Source organism: Lynx canadensis, chromosome C1, assembly GCF_007474595.2.
Source record: "Lynx canadensis isolate LIC74 chromosome C1, mLynCan4.pri.v2, whole genome shotgun sequence".
NCBI lineage: Eukaryota > Metazoa > Chordata > Mammalia > Carnivora > Felidae > Lynx > Lynx canadensis.
In genome coordinates, this window is record NC_044310.1 from 169,818,664 (window position 1) to 169,844,811 (window position 26,148).

The 26,148-nt window shown below is 38.5% G+C and overlaps 1 pseudogene; it reads right to left on the reverse strand.

The window, feature by feature from the left end:
* Positions 1-9,441: 9,441 nt before the first annotated feature.
* LOC115519879 overlaps positions 9,442-26,148 on the reverse strand; it is a 136,717-nt pseudogene continuing 120,010 nt past the window's right edge.

Consider the following 26,148-nt stretch of genomic DNA (forward strand, 5'->3'; position numbering starts at 1 on the left):
GTGAGCTTTCTTTGAAACCAGCACAGACCCTGAGTATGAGCTCCATAACAGCTATTGCTATCCGCAAGCTGCTAAGAAAAATACACTTAAAAGCAGTATCTCTTCTTGCTTGTTTAGAAAGCCAGATGTAGTTTTATTCTTCCCCACAAGATACCTTGCTGTTACCGATATTCATACGTAGTAGACACGTGATAACATCTCGTATTTATTGAGTACTTACTGTATGTCCGACCCTGTTTCTAGTACCTAACAGTTTACCATTTTAAAATTTTTACAAAAACCCATGAATGGTAGGTAATATTCCCATTTAACAGTTTAGGAAATGGAGAAACAGAGATATTTCCCAGATTTAAAGCCAGCCCTTTAAAAGGGGCACTATCTGTGATTTTACTAACAAGGCCTTCCAATATAAAGTTACTATGTGTGTCTAAACACTGAGCGCATCTGGTGGTCAAAATCATAATATCTGTAAAAAGCATCTTTGTAAATTGTTACAGAAAGTGTCTTCTGGGGCACCCGGGTGGCTCAGTCGTTAAGCATCTGACTTCGGTTCAGGTCATGATCTCACTGTTCCTGAGTTTGAGGCTCCCCCTCAGGCCAACATGAGCCCAGCTGCAGGTGAGCTTGTGCCCCACTTTGGTGAGTTCTGCTTTCCTGCTTCTCTCTTTCTCACTCTCTTCCCCTCCTTGGATTCTCTCTGTCTCTGCCCCTAGCTCCCCCTCTGCCACTCTCTCTCTGTCTCTCAAAAAAAAGTGTCTTCTGATTTACAAATTAGAAGAGGTGAGATTTCTGCGCTATTTGGGCAGAGTCGTATAGGCCTCCTTTCTGGGTTCCCATAATAACTTCACAGAAAACTTTCACAGCGTCCAGAGCCCTTGATGTCCTGCAAATAAAGGAGCAGGATGCCCTCAAATTCCTTTCATCAGGAACCCATTTGGGTGGCACAAACCTTGACTTCCAAACGAAACCATCGTCTACAAAAGGAAAAGTAACGGCATTACCTCATAAATCTCAAGAGGACCTGGGAGAAGCTTCTGCTGGCGGCTCGCGTTGAAAACCTGGCTGCCCTCAGTATCATACCCTCCAGGAGCACTGGCCAGCCAGCTCTGGTGAAGTCTGCGGCTGTCACTGGAGCCACTCCTGTCGGTGGCCACCTCGCCTCGGAACCTTCTCTAACCAGACGGAGGCAGCCTCCCGGGCGCGGGAAGCCAGACTTCCGCCGTTATTGATCCCAGGGCTGACCCCCAGCCTCTGGAGAGGTGTCTTATCTTAACCCACCTCTGCGAGGTCTGCGCCGCGTGGCCACTGCCACCCCAGAGCAGCCACGAGGGAGCTGGCTCCGCGGGTGTGACGCGGGGGGCGCCGGGGAGGAAGTTCTGTGCGCCCACGGCCCCATCTCCCTGAGCCGCCCCGCCACGGAGGGTCACGCCTGGTCTCCACCGGCACTGAGATCCCACAGAGACTGAAAGGGAAGAGCAGGACGCCGCTGTGAACCAGGAGGAACCTCAGGTGGACCGGCCGCTCCAGCTCCCAACCGGCGGCCTCTCGGCACGTGCTGGCGGACCGGCGCGAGGTGCGGGCGCCCTCCGAGCCTGCTGGGGGCTCCCTCCTGAAGCCGGAGCGGGAGCCCGCCCCCAGGACCCGCTGCAGCCCCGGGGACGCCGCGCCGGGTGGGCAGGGACCACCACGGGGTCGCAGGCGCTTCTACACACTCGTGGACAGAACGTGGCAACAAGGTCAGCAGCAAATGAAGTTTTCAAAAAAGAAAAGGTTATATCAACCGAGGCTTCAGTTTTCCTTTTTCCAACGAGTTGTTTCCTGAACTCCAGCTGAATGTAATGTCTTTAGCTAGCTTTACATTGTTGCAACCTCACCGCTGTGGGCATTTTCCAGAATTGTCAGAAATGAGCTAGTTATTGCTCTGAAAGTACTGATTTTGCCTTCCTTGTGCCTTAATTTATAATCCTAGATACATTCACTTAATAAATTCTTAGCTGATTTTTCTTTAATGAGATAGTCAACATCGGAACTGTGCTCTCAGAGATGAATCACAGTGAAAAAGTCTCTATAAAATGCAAGCACTCCACCACTACTATTTTATGAGCCAAACACCCTAGTCCTTAAGGTTATAACCCCTTTCAGGGCACAAATGTTTTTCTAATTATGGAAAGAAATTTCAAGCCCTCACATTGGCTAGTTTACCAATAGTATTGCAATGTAAAAATTGAGGACTATTCTGCTTAAGTGTTGGTGAATTTTGTCATTGAAACTTACTTGCCCTTTCTTTCACTATCTCACTTCTGTCACATATTGATACGTATGAACTCTTAGTGTACTGATGACACCCTTAATACACAAAAATGCTTAATTGTTGCATTAAGCATTTCATAAAATAAAACTAAAATTTGAACAATGAGCTATTCCGAAAAGCTTATTATTTAAATCCTTGACCAATATAATTTTCAGCCTTAAGCAGCATCAAAAAATTATTTCTGTTGATGTAGAGAATTCAAAGCATTTTCCTTTTCTAGTTTATAACTAATGTCTACATGATGTATTAATAGAATAAGAATAGGGGCGCCTGGGTGGCTCAGTCTATTGAGCATCCGACTTTGGCTCAGGTCATGACCTTATATCAGGGTTCATGGGTTCTAGCCCTGCATCAGGCTTTGTGCTGAAGGTTCGGAGTCTGAAGCCTGCTTCAGATTCTGTGTCTCCCTCTCTCTCTGCCTCTCCCCCCGCTTGTACTCAATCTGTCTCTCAAATATAAATAAACTTTAAAAAAATATTTTAAATAGAATAAAAATAAAATAAATCACATTGAAGAAAATAGAACTGAGGGAATAGCATTCAACTTTTCTCTTTCCTAATTAATCTGTTTAGAAAAATTTGAGATGTTGCATTCATAAAATTAAACCAAAAAAATTCTGACATAAGACAGAGAAATAAGATAACAAGAAAGTACGCTGAGAAATTAAAATATGCTTGCCAAAACAAAACGTTCAATATGAGCTCTGGGGAGAAGTTGAGAAAATAGTACTAAATTAGGGTAAAAATTGATCCAATTTGTTTCTTCTCTCTCATATGTTCCACCTCTTTTGCTTTAACTCTATATTCAGGTAAATTATCTTTATTATAATAAGTAGTTCCTTCATTCTTATTACCTAATATTTTATTGGAATGTTGATAAACATTTATAGAATGATTTTTCAGTATCTACGGATGCCAAGATATATTGCAGCGTAGAACAGGATCCAGACTACCTGAATTTGAATCCCTGTTCTTTCACTTAAAGAATTATGTGATCTTTTGCAAGTTACTATTATGTGTCTGTTCCCTCATGTATAAAGGAACATAATAAGATTATCTTTCTCATAATGCTGATGTAAGGATTAAATGAGTTAATATACACAAAGAACTTAAAATAGTATCAGAAGCATAGTAACTGCTCTATTAAATTGTTAGAATTAAAAAATAATGTTTTAATTGTTAGCATTTATTATTATTGATACTATCACATGACTTTCCTCCTTCAGACTGAAGTGTAATTATTTCAGTAGGTTTACTGACCATGAGCTATTTTCCAAATAATTTGTCATAGAGCATTATTGTTTTTATGCATTGCTAGTCTTCATTTTATTTAGAAACTTTACATCCTAATTCATGAGTGAAATGTTTGAAATATTTGTAGCACTAACTTTATTGATTTTCATACTAAGGTTATACTAGCACCATGTAATAAATTGGAGGGAAACAGTTTTAAACTTACAAGTTCGCACCCAGCAAACGACAAAGATAAATGATGACATATTCAGGAGCACCAAATTGGAAAGCATACCACTCAAATAATCTTCTAAAATAATTGCCTGAGTCAGTATACTTGAGAAACAAAAAGTAATTAGTGACTAAAATTGGAGACTTGTACCTAACTAGCCATAGAGATTGAAAACAAAGTCCCAGGTTTACTTCTGTGAAGAAGGGCTAGGAAGAAATTAATTCAAATTAGAACAAGAAACAGGGGATCCAAAAAAGATGGCTTCAAGGAAAAAAAAAGGATTAAATTTTAAAACAACCTTAACAAACTAAAAAGATTATGTCATTGATTAAATGAAAGCACACTACTTCTAAATTGATAACTAAAGGGGCACCTGGGTGGCTCAGTCTGTTGAGCGTCCGACTTTGGCTCAGCCCACGATCTCACGGTTTGTGAGTTGGAGCCCCACATCAGGCTCTGTGCTGACAGCTCAGAGCCTGGAGCCTGCTTTGGATTCTGTGCCTCCCTCTTTTCTGCCCCTCCCCCCTTCTCAAAAATAAACATTTAAAAAAATTTTTTAAATAAATAAATTGATAAGTAAAACCCCAGAAAATATGCAAAGTTTTAACAATATGGCACACTAGATATTCCAAAAATTTCCAGGCCAAAAAGCATTTCAAATATTGGAAAAATTGTAGTAAATATGCTTTTTAATGCACAGATAGGCCTCTAAAAAATGAAGGTGTCAAAATGAAGATGCACATAATGGAGCTTCAAAATACATGAAAGCAAAAATAATACAAATCTCAGGAGAAATAAATACATTTGTAATTACAGTCATATAGTCATATATTTTATACATCTCACTCTAAAAATCGACAAAACAAGTAGAGAAACCCAGTAAGTATATAAGAGAACTGAACCTCACTGTCAGTAGACTTGACCTGATTGACATTTATAGTACACTCCACTGAACAACAGCAAAATACACATTATTTTAAAGCACACACATTGAATATTTACCAAAAGAAATCACATGCTGGGTGATAAAACAAATCTCAATAAATTTACAAAGATCAAATAATACAATGTATATTCTCTGACCCCAGTGGAATTAAATGAGAAATCAGTAACAGAAATATCTTTGAAAAATCCCTAATACTTGAAAACTAAATGATACACTTTTAATTAACCCATGGGCCAAATAAGAAATTGAAAAGGAAATTAGAATGTATTTTCAACTGAATAAAGATGAAAATACAACATATCAAAATCTGTGAGAAATAGCTAAAGCAGTACCTGGGATGGGGGGATTTATAGCACTCTATAGCTGTATTAAAAATGAACAGGGGTGCCTGGGTGGCTCAGTTGGTTGGGTGTCTGACTTCAGCTCAGGTCTTGACCTCACAGTCTGTAGGTTTGAGCCCCGCATCAGGCTCTGTGCTGACAGCTCAGAGCCTGGAGCCTTCTTCAAATTCTGTTTCCTTCTCTCTCTGCCCCTCCCCCATTCATGCTCTGTCTCTCTCTCAAAAATTAATAAACATTTTAAAAAATTTTAAAAAGAAATGACCAAAGATCTTGTATCAGTGACATTAGGATCCACATTAAGAATATTAAGAGGATAAGCAAAATAAGTAAAAATAAAGAAATAAATATCAGAGCAGAAATCAATGAAATAAAACTCAGAAAGACAAAAGAGATAATCAACAAACTAAAAAGTTGGCTCTTTGAAAAGATCAATAAAATCAATATGCCTTATTTTATTAACAGATACAAAAAGATGTCAAGAACTGTAAAGATTCTGAGATTTTGCCATTCATACAGACTATCAGATCAGCCTACCAGCCTATCCTTGGGTCAGGAACAAAAAGTTGTATTTGTTCCTCACACCAAAAGCAGTAGCCACACTACTGGCATTTTTGTACAGGTTCTCTGAGCTCTGATTCCCACAACACCAGATGCTTTTGATAATTGTGACACTTTTCTTTGAGTAGATTGGTTTAGAAAGTACAGAATTTAATTTCCTAGGTATCTACCCAAGAGAAATAAAAAGCATGAATCCACAGAAGGATCTGTACACAAATGTCTGTAGCAGAATTATTTATTATGGCCAAAAAGTGGAAACAATTCAAATGTCCATCAACTTATAAATGACTAACAAAATGTGGTAAATCAAAACAATGGAGCCCTAGCTAGAGTAAAGAGGAATGAAACACTGATACCTGCTACAACATACATAAATCTTAAATCTGTTTTCCTATGTGAACAAAACCAGAAAAGGCAAATCTGTAGAGTCAGAAAGTAGATTAGTGGTTACTTGGGGCTGGGGGTAGGAAAGGGATTGACTGTAAATGGACAAGAGGTATTTTATCAGAGTGATGAAAATGTTCTAGAACTGGATTATGATGAAAACTGCACCACTCAGTAAGTTTTCTAAAACTCTTGAAATTGTATACTTAAAAGGGATGGATTATATGGTGTACGAATTATACCTCAATAAAGTTGTTTAAAAAGCAAAGAAATAAAGAATTACATTTCTTTCATAGTGGGTCCTCAAACATGTATGTTCTACATCAAAAATATTTACATAGTCATAATGTTATCAAATATTTATCAGTTTTTAGAATTTAACCACTAGGCAAAATATGAGTCTTTTTTATTTTAGTTACAAATAAAATATAAATGTTCTGAACTTTAATAAGTAATCACATACCTGCCAGATATTGGGAGAAAAACAGGGGGATGAGAAGTGTAAGGAAGTTTATAATCACTGACATTCTCAGTTTATATTGTCGAGAATTCAGTGGTAATGTTTGAAGTTGGCTGATCAAGATATAAAAGTTTAAGTATTAAACATCTTACAGAAGTGTAACATGTTACAATCGTTACCAAAAGAATCCCAAAATAATTTAACTTAAAAAAATTAGGAAGAGAGAGAAAGTTCTTGGTCTTTCCGACCGTGGAGACATCAGGTAATGTTTGATGTTGATAGGTCAAGATATCGAGGTTTGAGCTCCACAGCTATAAATTGATCACCAGAGGAAATAAAACTGAAAATAATTCAAAGTGGCTAGTAATGAAGAGAAGGACTTCCAGTAATAATAGGAAATTCAATAGGAGATTTGATAGTAATGTGTACCTTTCTCTCCTATTTGATTTTTTCTACTGTTTACATATTATGTAATAAAAACTAAGGGAGATGTTAAAATATATTTTTGATATCCTCTTGTAGCCACAAACTTAAGTTTAAAAATTAACTTACTCTTTCACACCAGCTTTTCCTCCAAATTTTCATGTTTCTGTAGGTTGGCACTTTTATTTTTATTTCACTTTTTTAATTTGCATTTTTCTTTATTGTTTCAAATTTTCTACAATAATTGTATGTATTTTTTAAATTCAGGAGTTTTTTTTTAAGCTCTTGGCTCCTACTTGTCCTCCATGTCCCACTCCCAGTCTCCAAGTATTTTCAGTTCTGTTCCTTGTAGTAACTCAATATCAACCCCTTCTTGTCCCCTCTACCACAGCCTGGTCCGGATCACCTTTCCCCACCAGTTATTAGCACGCTGCGAAGCAATTCATCTTAACTGCCACTCTAATCACATGGTCCCATGAACTTTCTCAGGTTGTCCACTGCCTGCCAAATAGACATAAAACTCTTTCTTTTCAGGCTTTTTGTTTTATTTTAAAATGATTTAAAAATAAATACTTTTATTTATATAGTTGAGACCTTCTGAATATGCATTTTATGGTTTTGCTTACTTAATACAAAATGAGGAGCAGCATTTTGCCCATTTCCTGAGTACTAAAATACATATAATTATTATGGAGAACTTGACAAAATACTGGAAAATGCAAAGTAAAAAGTGAAAGTTCCGTGATAGGAAACAACCACTAAAAATCAGAGTATGATATAGAGGTTTATAAAATTGCATACTCTTTTATGCTTTTAAAATTTTACTATGGACATTTTCCCATTCTCCTAACTTTTCTTCAAAATTGCTTAACTAACTACTGCATAGTGTACTATCATTTGATTGTACCATTATTTATCCATCCCTAATTGGTTCCCAATTTTCCTTTATTACAAATAATCCTCTAATAAATATATTTTTGCACATTAGTAATAGTCTGCATCTCTATTTCTTAAGAGCAAATCTGTATAGGAAAAACATTGGGTCAAGGATTATAACTCTAGTATAATTTCCTTAATGTTTACTCCTATTTGTTCTCTTTCTGCAATACATGAATTTCCAATCTCAGGGCACACTAGCGAATTGTGTATATTATATATTTTTCTTTAAAATTATTTACCAATATAATAAACAAAAAAGTTAATTTAAATTTGTTATTGAGATTTCTTGTATTAATTTGGCAGGGGAGGCTTTGTACTACTTAATAAATTACTTGTTCCACCTTTTGTTCATTTTTCTGTAATAGGGTTTATAATTATTATTGGTTTATAAATATTCTTTAAATATTTATATTAACCTTTGGCCTATCATGAATAATGCAAATATTTCATTACCTTTTTGCTGTCATTTAGACCTAACTTTTTAAAAATGTTTTTTAATGTTTATTTATTTTTGAGAGAGACAGACAGAGTGTGAGGGAGGAAGGGGCAGAGAGAGGGTGAAACACAGAATCCAAAGCAGTCTCCAGAGCCTGATGCGGGCCCTGAATTCACAAACCATGAGATCATGACCTGAGCCGAGTCAGATGCTTATCTGACTGAGCCACTCAGGTGCCCCAGACCTAATATTTTTTTCAAGATTTTTTTTTCAAGTAATGTCTACACCCAATGCAGGGTTCAATTCACAACCCCAAGATCTAGCATCACGAGCTCCACCAAGCCAGCCAGGTGCCCCTCGACCTAACTTCATATGTGGTCAATCTGTCCATCTCTTCTCTGTGGTTCTGCTATTGCTCTTTTGTCTTGGAGGTTTTTTTCCCCATGTCAATATCCAAATACTTAGTGAGTCTGATTTTATTCTAATTGATATAGTTTCATTTTGTTTATTTAGTGCTCTAAATTATATGGAATTTATTTATGTTTAGGTGAAAAGTACACATGTACTATATTTTTCAAAGCTTTCACCCACAGCTCAGAATCATTTATTGGCATGTTTCTTCTGCCCTCATTGATTTGTATTGTGGCCTTTATCAAATAGTATATTTTTATATATCCTAGTATTTGTCCCTGGAGCATCTGTGCTATATTATTGCTCCATCTGTCCATTATGTAAGTCCCACAGTTTTACTAATAATATTTTGATGCATTTTAAATTATATTTAATAGCTATTATTTTTTTTCCATGCATACATTGTCTGTCAATCTTACACTAATATTTCAATTATTGCAACCATTTATAGACAGAGAAAGTGAGCTCAAAGAGATTAAGCCCAACAGCTAGTACATGACAGAGTTAGGATTTAAACCTAGATTTGTATAATTCCAAAGCCTTAAACTCTTAAATAATTATCCTCCTCCTCCTCCACCTTCCCCTCCTCCTTCCCCCACCTTTCCCTCCTTCTCCTCCTCATTCTCCTCCTCCTCCCTTCCTCCTCCATTGACTAGAAGGAAACTAGTCTTCTTTTTAAAGCAATCCAGTTTAAAAACAAGTTACAGAGTCAAGAAAGAACATGAGATCTTTCAATAGAGAGTCAGACATAATGGAGACAGACCTTGGTCAAGAACTTGCACCTCGGATCTTTTCTATTTTAGAAATGAGGTTGTCAGAGATTCTGATGAGTTCATTTTCTTTAGTCTTCCGCTCAGTGGTCTTCTCTAGCAACTGGATGCACATCTGCTCCTTCCTCAAGCTCACATGGAAGGCCAAGGCCAAGGCTTGGGCTTTACTCCAGATCTGCATGATCTCCTCGTTTGGTAGCTTGAGTTTCTTTTCTATGTGGGCCTTCAGTGCTTGGTATCTCTGGTCTTTCCTTTCAATCCTCATACACTTCTCGGATTCTTCATTCATGCGGTATCCTTCAATGACCTCCTTGTGTTTTTCAAACCACTTGAAGAGGACAGAGAAAGATTTTTCCATGTAGTCCAAGTCTACAGTAAGTTGGTCTTTTTCTTTCAGAACCCTCTGAATTTGGGCTCTGGCAAGTTACTTCTATTTCTAAGCCTCCTCCAGCACCTGTCCAGGATCCCCTCAAACCCGTTGGAGATCTTCCTCATTTCCAGGTTCTTTGCGTACAGCTCCTCATACCTGTTCTTCACCTTCAGCTTTTGTATCCTTACACTGCCAGGTCCAGGTCTTTCTGGTTGTGCTGCAGTACGTCCACGACGGGCACCACGGTTACCACGAACCTCCTGGCCCGAGGACACAGGGACTTACTGGAGCTCCGAAGGAATCAAGTTCTACCAGCTTGGCCTCGGGTGGGCTTCAGGAAGAAGGTATGTGTGCATCGTGCTCACTCCTACTTTCAGGGGCCACAGGCAAGGGCCTCCTCCTGCGTAAAACTGGAGTACAAGGACTATTTCCTCAAGGCCGACTCTTTAAACAAGGAAGTCCCAAACTGCTTCAGATAATCAACCTCTGCTCAGGTGCTTAGAGCGTCAACAGGGTCTCTGAAGCACTCCTCATTCGTGTCCAAGGCAGGCTCTGGCCCCTGCCGTGGAGCGAGGACACTGGGTCAGCAGAGGAGGCAGTGGGCTCACCACCCAACTGTTAGTGGGAATCCACCCAACTGTTAGTGGGAATCCACGCACCTGAGGAGTTCACAGTTCCCTCCGCATTCCCACCAGTGTCACCATAAGTTGTCAATTGCTGAGTCTGAAAGCAGGGTTGCTGGGAGGGGACTTCCTCACCACAGAGCTCGGGCACAGTGACTTGCTCCAGGGTCACTCTGGGCTCCGAGCCTCTCCACCACCCACAAATGGGTTACACTTTGGGTTGCCTAGGTTGTAGGACCCTCGGGGAGGGGGGGACAGGACTGTCGTGTGCCTCCCTGGGGACATTTTCCTGCCTCGCCTCTGGACTCCTTAAGGAAAAGTTGAGGCCAGGTCTCTCTCTCTCCCAGCTTTCTTGGTCGGGGTGCCCTTTTCCTGGCAACATCGTCAGAGAAGTTAAATTCCGGGGTTATTTGGCCATTGGCCTCTACTTCTGAGGACCTAAGGGCGTGGCACCTCAGAAAGGTACAACCTGGGGAAGGGAGCAGGTGGCAGGTCAGGGCCAGCCCGAGGTCTGTGAGGGGCCATTCTCCTACTGTGGCCTCTGAGGATGCTACCTGTCTTGGGACACCATCCCAGGAGGCCTTCTAGGATTTCAGAAGCGAATGTAATGCTTTTATCTGAGGAATAAGAACCAGACATTCTTCCTGGAGGTGCCCTTTTGGTTTTCAAGCCTTCCTGGTATCTGTGGGGAGAGCTTGAGGAATCAAGGCAAGCCAAGGAAGCCAAGCCGGCCCACTGAAACACGTCTCTACAAAGCTGGTATCAGCCACTGTTTCTGGAGAATTCCGCTGGTCATTTTGGTGTCCACTTCTTTAGTGAACTATTGGTTCTCTTTCTGGATCCAGATTTGGGGGAAGTTTTCTAACCCAATGGTGTCCTCCAGAGTAAAACAAGTCTCAAGTTTGCTGTTCATGCTGGGACTTAAAATACTGTGCCTTGGTGGATCCCACAAAGGTGACAGAAAAACCACCTTCACAGCTTTAGCCCCGTTCTTGGGTGACATATTTTCTTTCTGTGACAGCCGAAGAACAGATGAACTTCTGGTGAGTTCTAGTGGTGAAAACAGAAGTCACAGTTTTCTGTACTTTTGTCACCAGTGACAACTTTGTCACTTAGAATTTGCAGACCCATTCTGCTGGCTTGCCAAGATGTCACAAGAGCCGGTTTGGGCCATGCTCCTTAAATTCTTCACCGCATTGTCTCTCAATTTAGTCCCTCTTTCATATCTTATCACTGATCCTAAGTGTTTTATATTTTGCTGGTAGGTATTATGCTTCCTTATTTTACCATTGGGTCTTCTAAACATTGGTATTTATACAAAATTGATTGATATTTTTATAATCTATCCAAATAATTTGTTGACATTTATATTAGTTCTAATTTTTTAGTTAATTATCTTGGAGTTTTAGTTAAGTATTCCTGTCAGCTATGACAAAATTATTTTTTGCCCCGAATTTTGCAGCATCTTTTTAAATGCTTGTACATTAACTGCTGATATATAATTAATTTCTCAACTCTTCTTTGTGAGCTTTAGGTTGTTTTCAAATCACATGAAAAATCACCTGTTTTTCCCGCTGGTGAAATGATTCTTATGTCCTTGAGGCTTGTTATTAAGAGGAAAATTTTAAGGCCAATTCCCATGTTTCTGTCACAAACCACTACATTTAGTGTTACAGAGAATGAGTTTCAAATTAATGTTTCTTGGATGCAGTAAAGATCCAAGCAATAATTTCCTTCTGTATGTCAACAATCCACCTTAAAAGAAGCAGAAATTTAGGTCCATTGAAAAAGGTAAAGTGAGAAGTCAAAAACAGAGAATAAGGGTCCCTGTACCATACAGTTCATCTTCATTGATATCATTATGAGCTAAATGACTGCATTTGTGTTGTTGTGACTAGAAGATTAACATGCTATTTGCAAAGTTATAATCTGTGCACAAGTGGCCTAAACTTGCCACTCCTCATCTGTTGCAATTTATACCACTGAGAACTTAGTAAATATAATGTCATGAAAAGAGTCATAATTTTTCCAACATATTATAGAATTTTTTTTTCTTTTTCTATTTAGGCACACACTGTGAAAACCAAATCCCTTTTAAGATAATTGTAGTATGCTGGGTGTTGTATGGAAACCAATTTGACAATAAACTTCATATATTGAAAAAAATAAAATAAAATAAATTCACTAATTGCCATAAAAAATATAATTGTAGTATGTTCTATTGTCTTATTACATTTCTGGGAAAATTTATAGAATATTATAAAATTTTCTTCCATCTCTAAAACGCTGGTTTTTATAATACTTGTGTTGCTTCATAGATAATTGATTCGGGAGATGTTTATTCATTCAACAATGCAAAATGTTGAGTGCCTACTCTATGCTAATCATTGATTCAGATGGTAAAGATTGATCAGCAGCAAAGACAGACCAGAGTCCTGCCTTTATAGGATTTATATTCTAGTGAGGGAGACAGGCAATAATCAGACTGGAAACTGCTTTGGAGGAAGAATAAAGCAATGTGACAAATTTGATTTTCCAAACATTGGAGAATGTGTATACTTATATACATATATAGTCTACATATGTTTATATATATACCATCCCACATGTTCTTATAATGTTATATCAACACTTCTCTTCAAGAGGCAAAGCCTATACCCCCACCTTCTCCCTTGAAGCTGGGTAAACCTTTGTAACTGCCCCAACCCCAGTAGAATGCAGCAGAAATAACATCCCCTGCCTTTCCAAGACCATCAAAATAGTGATATGGTTTCTGTCTGGCTCTTTCTCTCTTAAGACATTTGCCTTTGGATCCTTGAACCACATGGAAGAATTCTTACTACCCTGAAGCCAGCATGCTGAGAGACCCTATAGAAGAGAAAGGTGATTGAGGAGCCCCAGCTGTTCTAGTCCCAAGCTCTTGGAGTCTTCTTAGACCGGGTACCAGACATATGAATGAAGGCTGAAATGACTCCTATCCCAGCCAAATGTCTGACAGCAGCTTCATAAAGGACCCTAAGCCAGAAATGCCCAGCTGAACCACTCTTTAATTCCTAACCCACAGAAACAATGAGAGATAATAAATTATTCTTGTTGTTTTAAGCAACTAAGTTTGGTTTAAAACAAACAAACAAATGAACAAACAAAAAAAGACAAGTGAGTTGGGGAGGGGCAGAGAGAGAAGGAGAAGAGAATCCCAAGCAGGCCACATGCTGCCAGTGCAGAGCCCGACACGGGGCACAATCTCATGAACCATGAGATCATGACCTGAGCCAAAATCAAGAGTCAGACACTTAACCAACTGAGCCACTAAGGCACCCCATTAGGTAACTAAGTTTTGGTGTAATTTTTTATGCAGCCATAGCAACTGGGAAAAACAAAGTAAAGGAAAAGAAGGGAATAGGAGGAGATGAGATGTTACAATGATATTCAGGGAAGGATTCTCTAAGATTGGAACATTTGAGCAGAGAATGAATATGAAATGAATGAAAAAAATTGGAGAAGCTATGCACATATCTACAAAGAGAGAATTTGGAACAACAAATAACTGCACCCTGAGGCTGGAGATGCTTGGCATCATACTGGCCAGTCAGCAAGGATGTGAGTTGCTGGTGGGAAGAAAACTAGAAGACATATGGATGGATAGATGGCAGGAGTCATATCTGTGTAGAATCTACCTCAGCCCCTGAAAAGTTTGGGGATTTTATTCTACATGTATTGAGAAATTCTTAGATGATTTTGAATGAGAGTCATGGGCTCTGATTTATGTATTCAAAGCACCTTTCTGGATTACTTTTTCCCCTGATGTTCTCTCTCACTGATTTTGCTCCTACCACACTGACGTTTTTTTCTATTCCTTAAGCTTACAGAGGTCTTTCCTGGTCAGGACCTTTGAGATTCTTATCCCCTCCTCCATCACCTTCTCTTCATATCTTCAATGTGTGCAGCTGCCAGGATCCTTGATATGCCTACCCAACCCAAAATACCAGTCTAATTCAAGTGACACTTCCAATCATGTCATCCTGTTCTTATCTGTATATGGTGTGTTGCTCCTTCTCAAATGCAAGCCCCATGAAAATGGGACCATGTCTCTCTTGCTTATCGATACATCCACAGTATCTAGAATAGTGCTTGGAATAAAATAAATGCTCCTCCAATGTTTGTTAAATAAATGCGTGAACAACCATATCTTCCATAGATATTGTGAAGAATAAGAGATACACTGTGTGAAAAGATATTGGCATGCAGTTTGTTCTTCACGAATGGCTAATTTGGGGAATTTTCAATTTTATTTTTTTCTTCCCCAATATTGTTTTACTTCTTTTCCAACTAAACTCCATCTATATTCCTATTTGCTTCATGCAATATAAGCAAATAGCTTCAGATATTTGGCTCCTTCCAGGTGTTTTGCTTTTAATTCAAAATTAATATAATAGTTATCCAGAAAAGAGAAAAATTTCAATAAATGTGAATCGAGATTTTGCAATCTAAATATTCTCTGACAGTATTTTAGATCTAATAGTCCTCTACTATGGTGTATAATGTTTGTTAAAGTTGGTTAAATCAGGGGCGCCTGGGTGGCTCAGTCAGTTAAGCGGCCGACTTCGGCTCAGGTCATGATCTCGCACTCCGTGAGTTCGAGCCCCGCGTCGGGCTCTGTGCTGACAGCTCAGAGCCTGGAGCCTGTTTCAGATTCTGTGTTTCAGATTCTCCCTCTCTCTGACCCTCCCCCGTTCATGCTCTGTCTCTCTGTCTCAAAAATAAATAAACGTTAAAAAAAATTTTTTAAGTTGGTTGAATCAAATTTATGTGGGATTGGATTTTATAAAACTACTTTTTTTTTTTAATTTTTTTTTCAACGTTTATTTATTTTTGGGACAGAGAGAGACAGAGCATGAATGGGGGAGGGGCAGAGAGAGAGGGAGACACAGAATCGGAAACAGGCTCCAGGCTCCGAGCCATCAGCCCAGAGCCTGACGTGGGGCTCGAACTCACGGACCGCGAGATCGTGACCTGGCTGAAGTCAGACACTTAACCGACTGCGCCACCCAGGCGCCCCATAAAACTACTTTTAAGTGGTAAAAAGTAATTCAGTAAAATCAAACATTATATAAGCTAAGATTTAAGACTGTAATAGCAATAAGTTATGGCTAGACCTAACATTCATGTTTCCACTCATCTCTGTTTCAGTCCTATACAGAAGATAATGTTGAAATCAATCTACAGTATTAGGAATGGCCAGAGTATCCACACCATTTTTATAGGATCTCATTAGCAAGATCACTGAACAAAGGTAAGTCCCACCAAAGTGGTCTGTTTTACTCCTGGTAAATTACTGAGTTGTCTGGATCAAAAATACATCTCACAACAGATTGGAAGCATAAGAGCCTTCAGAACTATCACAAATATTTGAGAGTTTTCAAGATTTTCTCTGTCCTCCCACAAACTGCTAAGCCAAACAGTAGGCTTGCATTACTTTTAAGTCCCCAGAACAAACAGCGACCTTAGGAAGGCACTCTAAGAATTTCATACCAAAGTTCTGAGAGTTTCTATCCCAAAAGGAACATTATTTAGCATAATTTTGATAGCTTTCAAAGCAATAAAATAAAAACAAATAATTTTTCCATCTTAACTTAAAAAGCTATCTATGAGAATATGTGATTCATTATTTGTTACCTAGAAAAAGCCCTAATTCTTTTTTCATACATCATTGCTCATGCTAATAGTCTTCATTTTGCTACTAAAAGTAACCCACTATTGAACACATTCTAGACTAAGTAGTACCACGTTTATCATATAGTGTAGCATCGATAGCCTAACTATAGTTTCAGTACAATGGACATTTAGTGACAATGAAATGTAATTTTATTTTTTTCAACGTTTTTATTTATTTTTGGGACAGAGAGAGACAGAGCATGAACGGGGGAGTTGCAGAGAGAGAGGGAGACACAGAATCGGAAACAGGCTCCAGGCTCCGAGCCATCAGCCCAGAGCCTGACGCGGGGCTCGAACTCATGGACCGCGAGATCGTGACCTGGCTGAAGTCAGACGCTCAACCGACTGCGCCACCCAGGCGCCCCATGAAATGTAATTTTAATAAACACATGTGAAAACACCTATCAAATGATTTGCTGTTTTCATCATCAGTTTTATGTAGATGTAGAAAACAAGGTCCCTCAGCTATGTTCAAGAAGTCATTTCCCTGCCTCCAAATATGTCACCTCACATTCTAGAGAATCTCTAAAATTATATTGAGAAGAAAACTTTTTACTGTAGCATTACTTTAAAATACTAACATGCAAATAACTCTTGGAGAAGTAAGACATTGACCTAAAGTTCCACAAAAATATAAATTATTGACATCAAATCATTTCTTAAAAAGCTGGCGAGTCACAAGAGGGCACAAGGGCTTTAGTACGTGAAGGAGATGAGGAATTCAGAAAAGGAAGGTTATTTTGCAAAGGAATAATTTCTCTTACTTCAAAACCTTGCCAAATTATCAGATTGGCCACACCGATGGATAATAAATAATCATTTTTAAAAAGAGTCTCTATATTTTTAAAATTTTAAAAAGTATATTTAGGGGGAGGGGCCAAGATGGTAGAACAGTATGGAAGGTTTTTTTTTGTGTCTCTCATCCCTGAAATGCAGCCAGATCAACACTAAACCCTCTTGCACACGTAGAAAACTGATTTGAGGATTAACACAACAATCTGCACAACCCGAACCAGAGAACTCAGCGGGTACGTGGTGCAGAGAAGTGAACTGGGGGAGAGAGAAGCCACAGAAGCCAGGAAGCTGTTACTGCTTGCAGAGGACAGAAACAGGGGTGGGGGGTGGGAGAGTATGGGAAAAAGCACCCCCACCAAAGGCAGCTGGAAAGAAAGTGGAAAAGTGGAAACAGCAGCAGAGACTGAACAAAAAAGGGAGAAAGGGGAAAGGAGAGGTTTTAAATTCCACTAAGACTCTATAAACAGCGGGAGGGCAGAGTCTGAAACTCCACAGCTCGATACCTGGCGATGCTCTGGTGGGAAGGGCGAATCCCCAGGAGCACAGAGCAAGGTCTGAGGGATCCGCATGCCACACAGGGGGTGGCAGTTCCCCTCCTGGAAGGACATCTGGTAGAGGCTGTGTGGCCTCCCCACGGGCAAAGGTGCCAGCAGACCTCGGAGAACACCACGTTTGCTGGTGTTGTAACAGGAAGTTAAGGGTGAAGCCTGGTGCCAGATGTGTATTGTGATTTACCATAATCCCTGAAACACTGCTGCTACAAGATAGTGTGAACATTTTCTGGGGCGGGCTGGCACCCAGCTGCAGTCTCTGAGCATCGGCAGCAGCACAGTCTCGTGAACATTCCTGGGGGCGGGCTGGCACCCAGTCATTGCTCAGCAAGACACTTCCCCAGAAGGTCTGATGGGTCAAAGCCTCAGTCCCTCATAAATGAGGGGTTGGGAAACAGCCGCATCTGAGATGTAACTCAGGAGGGAAGTGGCGCCTGGCAGCCTGTCGGCTTGGTCACAGACAGTGTAGAACTGGGGAGTGGATGGAAGCCGGAGACAGAGGAGGGGTACTTGATTGCCAGTCACAGAGAACGCAGAGTTCTGAAACTAGACTGGGTAGCTGGGTAATGCCATTTTCATCCCTCCTGCTTATGCGCATACACGCTTACATGTGCCACAGCAATCCACCCGAGTAAGCTAAGCAGCGCCATCAAATGGAGAACGGAGCCTTTACACTAAGCCCCATCCAACTGGGCCAACAGTGCTCTTGCAAACACAAGTATCTCTGCCTGCTGAGGTTTACGGACTATTAAGTGCTTCATAGCTTGACTTCTATGGAAACCAGATGTAATTTCAATCATACTTCATTCTGTTTACTGGTCCTTTTATTCAATTTTTTTCTTTTCTTATTCTTGAATACAGAAAGAAAAAAATTATTTTATTTTCCATTTTTATTAACGATTTTTCTTTAATTTTTTCTACTATATTTTTAACTTATTTGTAAAGTTTTTATATTCTACTTTCATCATTTCATTTTATTCTATTTTATTATATTCATTTTTCCAAATTTTCAAACGTTTTCTTTTTTCCTTTTTTCCCTTCTTTTCTTTTCCTTTTTTCTCTTTTCTTATCTTTCTCTTTTTTCTCTAATCTTTAAGATTCTTTCAACAACCAGACCAAAACACACCTAGGATCTAGCATCCTTTATTTGATTTTGTTGTGTTATTTTTAATTTTTTAACTTTAAGGGTTTTTTCCTTTATTAATTCCTTTCCTTCCTTCAAAATGACAAAATGAAGGAATTCACCCCAAAAGAAAGAACAGAAAGAAATGACAGCCAGGGATTTAATCAACACAGATACCAGCAAGATGTCTGAACCAGAATTTAGAATCACAATAATAAGAATACTAGTTGGGGTTGAAAATAGATTAGATTCCCTTTCTGTGGAGATAAAAGAAGTAAAAGCCAGTCAGAGTGAAATAAAAAAAATGCTATAAATGAGCTGCAATCTCAAATGGATGCCTCAGCAGAAAGGCAGAGCAGCAAATAATAAAGAGGACAGTAATAAAGAGGACAAACTTATGGAGAATAATGAAGCAGAAAAAAAGAGGGAGACTAAGGCAAAAGAGCATGATTTAAGAATTAGAGAAATCAGTGACTCATTAAAAAGGAATAACATCAGAATCATAGGGGTCCCAGAAAATGAGGAGAGAGAAAAGGGGGAGCAAATCTATGTGAGCAAATCATAGGGGGAAACTTTCCTAACCTGGGGAAAGACACAGACATCAAAATCCAGGAAGCACAGAGGACTCCCATTAGATTCAACAAAAATCAACCATCAACAAGGCATATCATAGTCAAATTTGCAAAATACTCAGGCAAGGAAAGAATCATGAAAGCAGGAAGGGGAAAAAAAAGTTCTTAATCTATAAGGGAAGATAGGTCAGGTTCACAGCAGACCTATCCACAGAAATTTGGCAGGCCAGAAAGGAGTGGCAGGATATAGTCAACATGCTGAATGGGAAAAATATGCAGTCAAGAATTCTTTATCCAGCAAGGCTTTCATTGAAAATAGAAGGAGAGATAAAAAGTTTCCCAAACAAAAATTAAAGGTGTTCACGGGGCGCCTGGGTGGCGCAGTCGGTTAAGCGTCCAACTTCAGCCAGGTCACGATCTCGCGGTCCGTGAGTTCGAGCCCCGCGTCGGGCTCTGGGCTGATGGCTCAGAGCCTGGAGCCTGTTTCCGATTCTGTGTCTCCCTCTCTCTCTGCCCCTCCCCCGTTCATGCTCTGTCTCTCTCTGTCCCAAAAAAAAATAAAAATAAACGTTGAAAAAAAAAAATTAAAGGTGTTCGTGACCACTAAACCAGCCCTGTAAGAAATTTTAAGGGGGACTCTCTGAGGGGAGAAAAGATGAAAAAAAATACTCAAAAATACCAAAAGCAACAAAGACTAGAAAGGACCAGAGAACACTACCAGAATCTCCAACTCTATAGGCGACATAATGGCAATAAATTCATATCTTTAAGTATTCACTCTAAACATCAATGGTCTAAAGACTGCAGTCGAAAGACATAGGGTAACAGAATGGATAAGGAAACAAGAGCTATCTATATGCTGTTTACAAGAGACCCATTTTAGACCTAAAGTCACCTTCAGATTGAAAATGGGGGAATGGAGAATCATCTATCATGCTAATGGTCACCAAAAGAAAGCTAGAATAGCCATACTTATATCAGATGATCTAGATTTTTAAGATAAAGTCTGTAACAATGAAGAAAGACATTATATCATAATTAAGGGGTCTATCCACCAAGAAGACATAACAATTTTTTTTAATTTTTTTTAACGTTTATTTACTTTTGAGACAGAGAGAGACAGAGGATGAACGGGGGAGGGTCAGAGAGAGGGAGACACAGAATCTGAAACAGGCTCCAGGGTCTGAGCTGTCAGCAGAGCCCGACGCGGGTCTCGAACTCACGGACCGCGAGATCATGACCTGAGCCAAAGTCGGCTGCTTAACCGACTGAGCCACCCAGGTGCCCCAGAAGACATAACAATTGCAAACACTTATGCTCCAAATGTGGAGCACCCAAATATATAAATCAATTAATCACAAACATAAAGAAACTCATTGATAATAACACCATAATAGGAGGGGACTTCAACACCCCACTTACGACAGTGGACAGATCATCTAAACAGAAAATCTACAAGGAAACAATGGTGAATGACACAATGGACCGGATAGTAATAACAGATATATTGAAAACATTTCATCCTAAAGCAGCAGAATACACATTCTTCTCAAGTGCACGTGGAACATTTTCCAGAATGTTCGAGGGACAAAAATCAGCCCTCAACAAGGACAAAAAGATCGAGATCATACCACACATATTTTCAGACCACAATGCTATAAAACTCAAATTCAACCATAAGAAAAAATTTGGAAAGATAACAAATACTTGGAAACTAAAGAACATCCTACCAAAGAATGAATGGGTTAACCAAGAAAGTAAAGAGGAAATTAAAAAGTACATGGAAACCAATGAAAACGATAACACCACAGCCCAAAACCTCTGGAATGCAGCAAAGGCCATCATAAGAGGGGAGTATATAGCAATCCAAGCTTTCCTAAAGAAGGAAGAAAGGTCTCAGATACACAACCTAGCTTTACACCTCAAAGAGCTGGAAAAAGAACAGCAAATAAAACCCCAAACCAACAGAAGACAGGAAATAATAAAGATTAGAGCAGAAATCAATGCTATCGAAACTGGAAAAAACAAAAAACAAAAATAAAACAAAACAAAAAACAATAGAACAGATAATGAACCAGGAGCTGGTTCTTTGAAAGAATTAACAAAATTGATAACCCCTAGTCAGTTTGATCAAAAAGAAAAAAGAAAGGACCCAAATAAATGAAATCAAGAATGAAAGAGGAGAGATCACAACCAACACTGCAGAAATACAAACAATAATAAGAGAATATTATGAGCAATTATACGCCAGTAAAGTGGGCAATCTGGAAGAAATGGAAAAATTCCTAGAAACATATAAACTTCCAAAACTGAAACAGGAAGAAATAGAAAATTTGAACAGACCCATAACCACTAAAGAAATCAAATTAGTAATAAAAAATCTCCCAAGAAACAAGAGTCCAGGGCCAGATAGCTGTCCAGGGGAATTCTACCAAACATTTAACGAAGAGTTAACACCTATTCTCTTGAAGCTGTTCCAAAAAATAGAAATAGAAGGAAAACTTCCTAACTCTTTCTATGAAGCCATCATTACCTTGATTCCAAAACCAGACAAAGACCCCACTAAAAAGGAGAACTATAGACCAATTTCTCTGATGAACATGGATGCAAAAATCCTGAACAAGACACTAGCCAACCAGATCCAACAATACATTAAAAGAATTATTCACCATGACTAAGTGGGATTTATACCTGAGATGCAGGGCTGGTTCAATATCCACAAAACTATCAATGTGATACATGACATCAATAAAAGAAAGGACAAGAACCACATGATCCTCTCAATAGATGCAGAGAAAGCATTTGACAAAATACAGCATCCTTTCTTGATAAAAACCCTCAAGAAAGTAAGTATAGAAGGATCATACTTCAGGATCATAAAAGCCATATATGAAAGACCCACTTAGAAAATTTAGAGCCTTCCCCCTAAGGTCAGGAACACAACAGGGATGTCCATTCTTGCCACTGTTATTCAACATAGTGTTGGAAGTCTTAGTCTCAGCAATAAGACAACACAAAGGAATAAAATCGGCCAGGAGGGAGTCAAACTTTCACTCTTTGCAGATGACATGATACTCTATATCGAAAACCCAGAAGATTCCACAAAAAAAAAAAAACTGCTATAACTGATCCATGAATTCAGCAAAGTCGCAGGATATAAAATCAATACACAGAAATTGGTTGCATTCCATACACCAATAATGAAGCAACAGAAAGAGAAATCAAGCAATCAATCCCATTTACAATTGCACCAAAAGCCATAAAATACCCAGGAATAAACATAACCAGAGGTGAGAAATCTATGCACTAAAAACTATAGAAAGCTTATGAAAGAAATTGAAGATGACACAAAAGAAGGAAAAATATTCCATGCTCCTGGATTGGAAGAAAAAACATTGTTAAAATGTCAATGCTACCCAAAGCAATCTACGTTTTCAATGCAATACCTATCAAAATAACACCAGCGTTCTTCACAGAGCTAGAACTAACAATCCTAAAATTTGTGTGGAACCAGGAAAGACCCCAAATAGCCAAAGCAATCTTGAAAAAGAAAACCAAAGCTGGAGGCCTCACAATCCCAGACTTCAAGACATATTACAAAGCTGTAATCATCGAGACAGTATCAACAGACACTCAGATCAATGGAACAGAATAGAGAACCCAGAAATGGACCCACAAACATATGGCCAACTAATTTTTGACAAAGCAGGAAAGAATATCCAGTGGAATAAAAACAATCTCTTCAGCAAGTGGTGCTGGGAAAATTGGACAGTGACATGCAGAAGAATGAACCTGGACCACTTTCTTACACCATACACAAAAATAAGCTCAAAATGGATGAAAGACCTAAATGTAAGACAGGAAGCCATCAAAATCCTTGAGGAGAAAGCAGGCAAAAACCTCTTTGACCTTGGCCACAGCAACTTCTTACTTGACATGTCTCCAGAGGCAAGGGAAACAAAAGCAAAAATGAACTATTGGGACATCATCCTGCAGCGCAAAGGAAACAATCAGCAAAAGTAAAAGGCAACTGACGGAATGGGAGAAGATATTTGCAACTGACATATCAGATAAAGGGTTAGAATCCAAAATCTATAAAGAACTTATCAAACTCAACATCCAAAAAAGAAATAATCCAGTGAAGAAATGGGCAAAAGACATGAATAGACACTTTTCCAAAGATATCCAGATGGCTAACAGACACCTGAAAAAATGCTCAACATCACTCATCATCAGGGAAACACAGATCAAAACCACAATGAGATACCACCTCACACCTGTCAGAATGGCTAACATTAACAACTCAGGCAACAATGGATGTTGATGAGGATGTGGAGAAAGAGGATCTCTTTTGCACTGTTGGTAGGAATGCAAACTGGTGCAGCCACTCTGAAAAACAGTATGGAGGTTCCTCAAAAAATTAAAAATAGAGGGGCGCCTGGGTGGCTCAGTCGGTTGAGCGTCTGGCTTCGGCTCAGGTCATGATCTCACGGTTTGTGAGTTCAAGCCCTGCATCGGGCTCTGTGCTGACAGCTCAGAGCCTGGAGCCTGTTTAGGATTCTGTGTCTCCCTCTCTCTCTCTCTGTTCTTCCCCCGCTCATGCTCTCTCTCTCTGTCTCTCTCAAAAATAAATAAACATAAAAAAATATTAAAAATAGAACTACCTTATGATCCAGCAATTGCACTACTAGGTATTTATCTAAGGGATATAGGTGTGCTGTTTCAAAGGGGCACATGTACCCCAATGTTTATAGCAGCACTATCGACAATAGCCAAAGTATGGAAAGAGCCCAATGTCCTTCGACAGATGAGTGGATAAGGAAGATGTGGCATATGTATACAATGGAGTACTACTTGGCAATCAAAAAGAATGAAATCTTGCCATTTGTAACTACATGGATGGAACTGGAGGGTATCATGCTAAGTGAAATTAGTCAGTCAGAGAAAGACAAATATCATATGACTTACTCATATGAGGAATTTAAGATACAGAATAGATGAACATAAGGGAAGGGAAGCAAAAATAATACAAAAACAGGGAGGGGGGCAAAACATAAAAGACTCTTAAATATAGAGAGCAAAGAGAGTGTTGCTGGAGGAGTTATGAGGGGAGGGATGGGCTAAATGGGTAAGGGGAATTAAGGAATCTACTCCTGAAATCATTGTTGCACCATATGCTAACTAACTTGGATGTAAATTAAACAATAAATAATTTTTTAAGTATATTTAAAAATTAAAGGTAATATTCTTCATATTCAAAAATAATGAAATGTGATCTTGCACAGTTTTACATTTTTTCACAAGTACACAGATTTTGTCAAAGTATAAGATTCTTCATCCACTTAAGTAATTTCGATACATACAATGAATGTGCATATATATTTATGTTGGTCTTAATTCACATTAACAAAAAATATGAGTACATACTTGCAGTACTATGAATATGTTAATATATATGCACAGGACATGTTTCCTCCCATAATCTCCATAAAATACTGAATATTCATCATCTAATTACATATTTATGCTTAGTCCGCGCAAAAAAACTCAACTGTTTTCCTTATTACCATTACCCAAAACCCCTGATATAATATTAGCAATCATCTACTTGATAAAAAGAAGGAAGGGAGACAGGAAACAAAGAAAGAAAGCCAATTGACTATAATCCTGGAAATCACAGAAAGAAGATGTATTTCTAAGAAGATAAATACAGTTCAAAATATATATAACTCCTAATCTAGACCTACTGAAAGCCATTGCTAACCTCACATGATTTAAATGGACAAATTAGTTTCATAGAGACTATAAGAATTTGGCAGACCATGGTGGTAGAGTAGAACAAGTGCTGGATTTCTTTCCACAGTGACTGGATTTAGCTGGCCCTGCTCCTTGCTAGCGATCTAAACACTAACTCTGTATTTCAGTTTCTTCATCTGAACATAAGAAGACAAAAGAGGTAAACATAAGCCTGGATCTATTTTCAGCCTCATGACTTGCCACTTCAGTGAGCTTGGGGAAACTACTTAATATTTCTAGATCTCTCAGCTATAAATTATCACTAATCATAGAACTTACTTCATTCACTAGGTTGTCACGAAGTTTCAGAGAGATAATACATGTAACTTAGTCAGCAGGGTCCTTGGAAGATAAATGGGAACTATCATTGTACTATGGAAGGAGGATAAGAAAAGCTATCCTACCAACCTAGACTGCTCTTGTGCGGTTTAACATCTAGTTGAACGTTGAATGTTTATAAAAAGCTATTACACATCTAAGTTCTTTTTAAAACCGTTCCAGGCTCACCATTAGATCTACATTTGTACATATTTAATTAATTTAACTGATAATGGAGTATTAATGCAATGAACATAGAAGAAAATTTCAGTATTTTGTTAATTAGTCATGAATATTTATAGGCAAATCTGCTTCTGATTTAATTACCTTCACATGTTAGAAAAGAAAATATTAATTGAGTTTTAGAATCCCAAATTAACAATTGGAAATGAAGCCTGACATGACTAGAGCAGGAAATGATTGGCTTAAGGCTATGCCTGGATATCAAAATTCCTTTTCTAACTAATAAACCTATTAATTACAAGTCCAAAACACAAAAAATTAAAGTCAGTTTGAGAGTTTTATGTCAGGAATTTAGAAACATTTGCTGAAAATATCTTAACTCAGTTTAATAATTTTATGCAATTATAAAACATATTGCCTTTATTAGATTATTTTAAAATCAGACATACATTTTAAAATTAGTTTACCATTTTATAACATCTAAACCTATGTAATTTCAGCAAAAGTGTGTAGCTTAAAAACCCAACCTTAAATATTTCAAAATATGTTAACATATATTCTGTAATTTTTTTAAACTATGCTTGATTTAATCAAAAAATAGATTCTTTTTTCTCTTTTATTTGACAGATGTATGTATGTGTGTAAACACTAAACAAAAT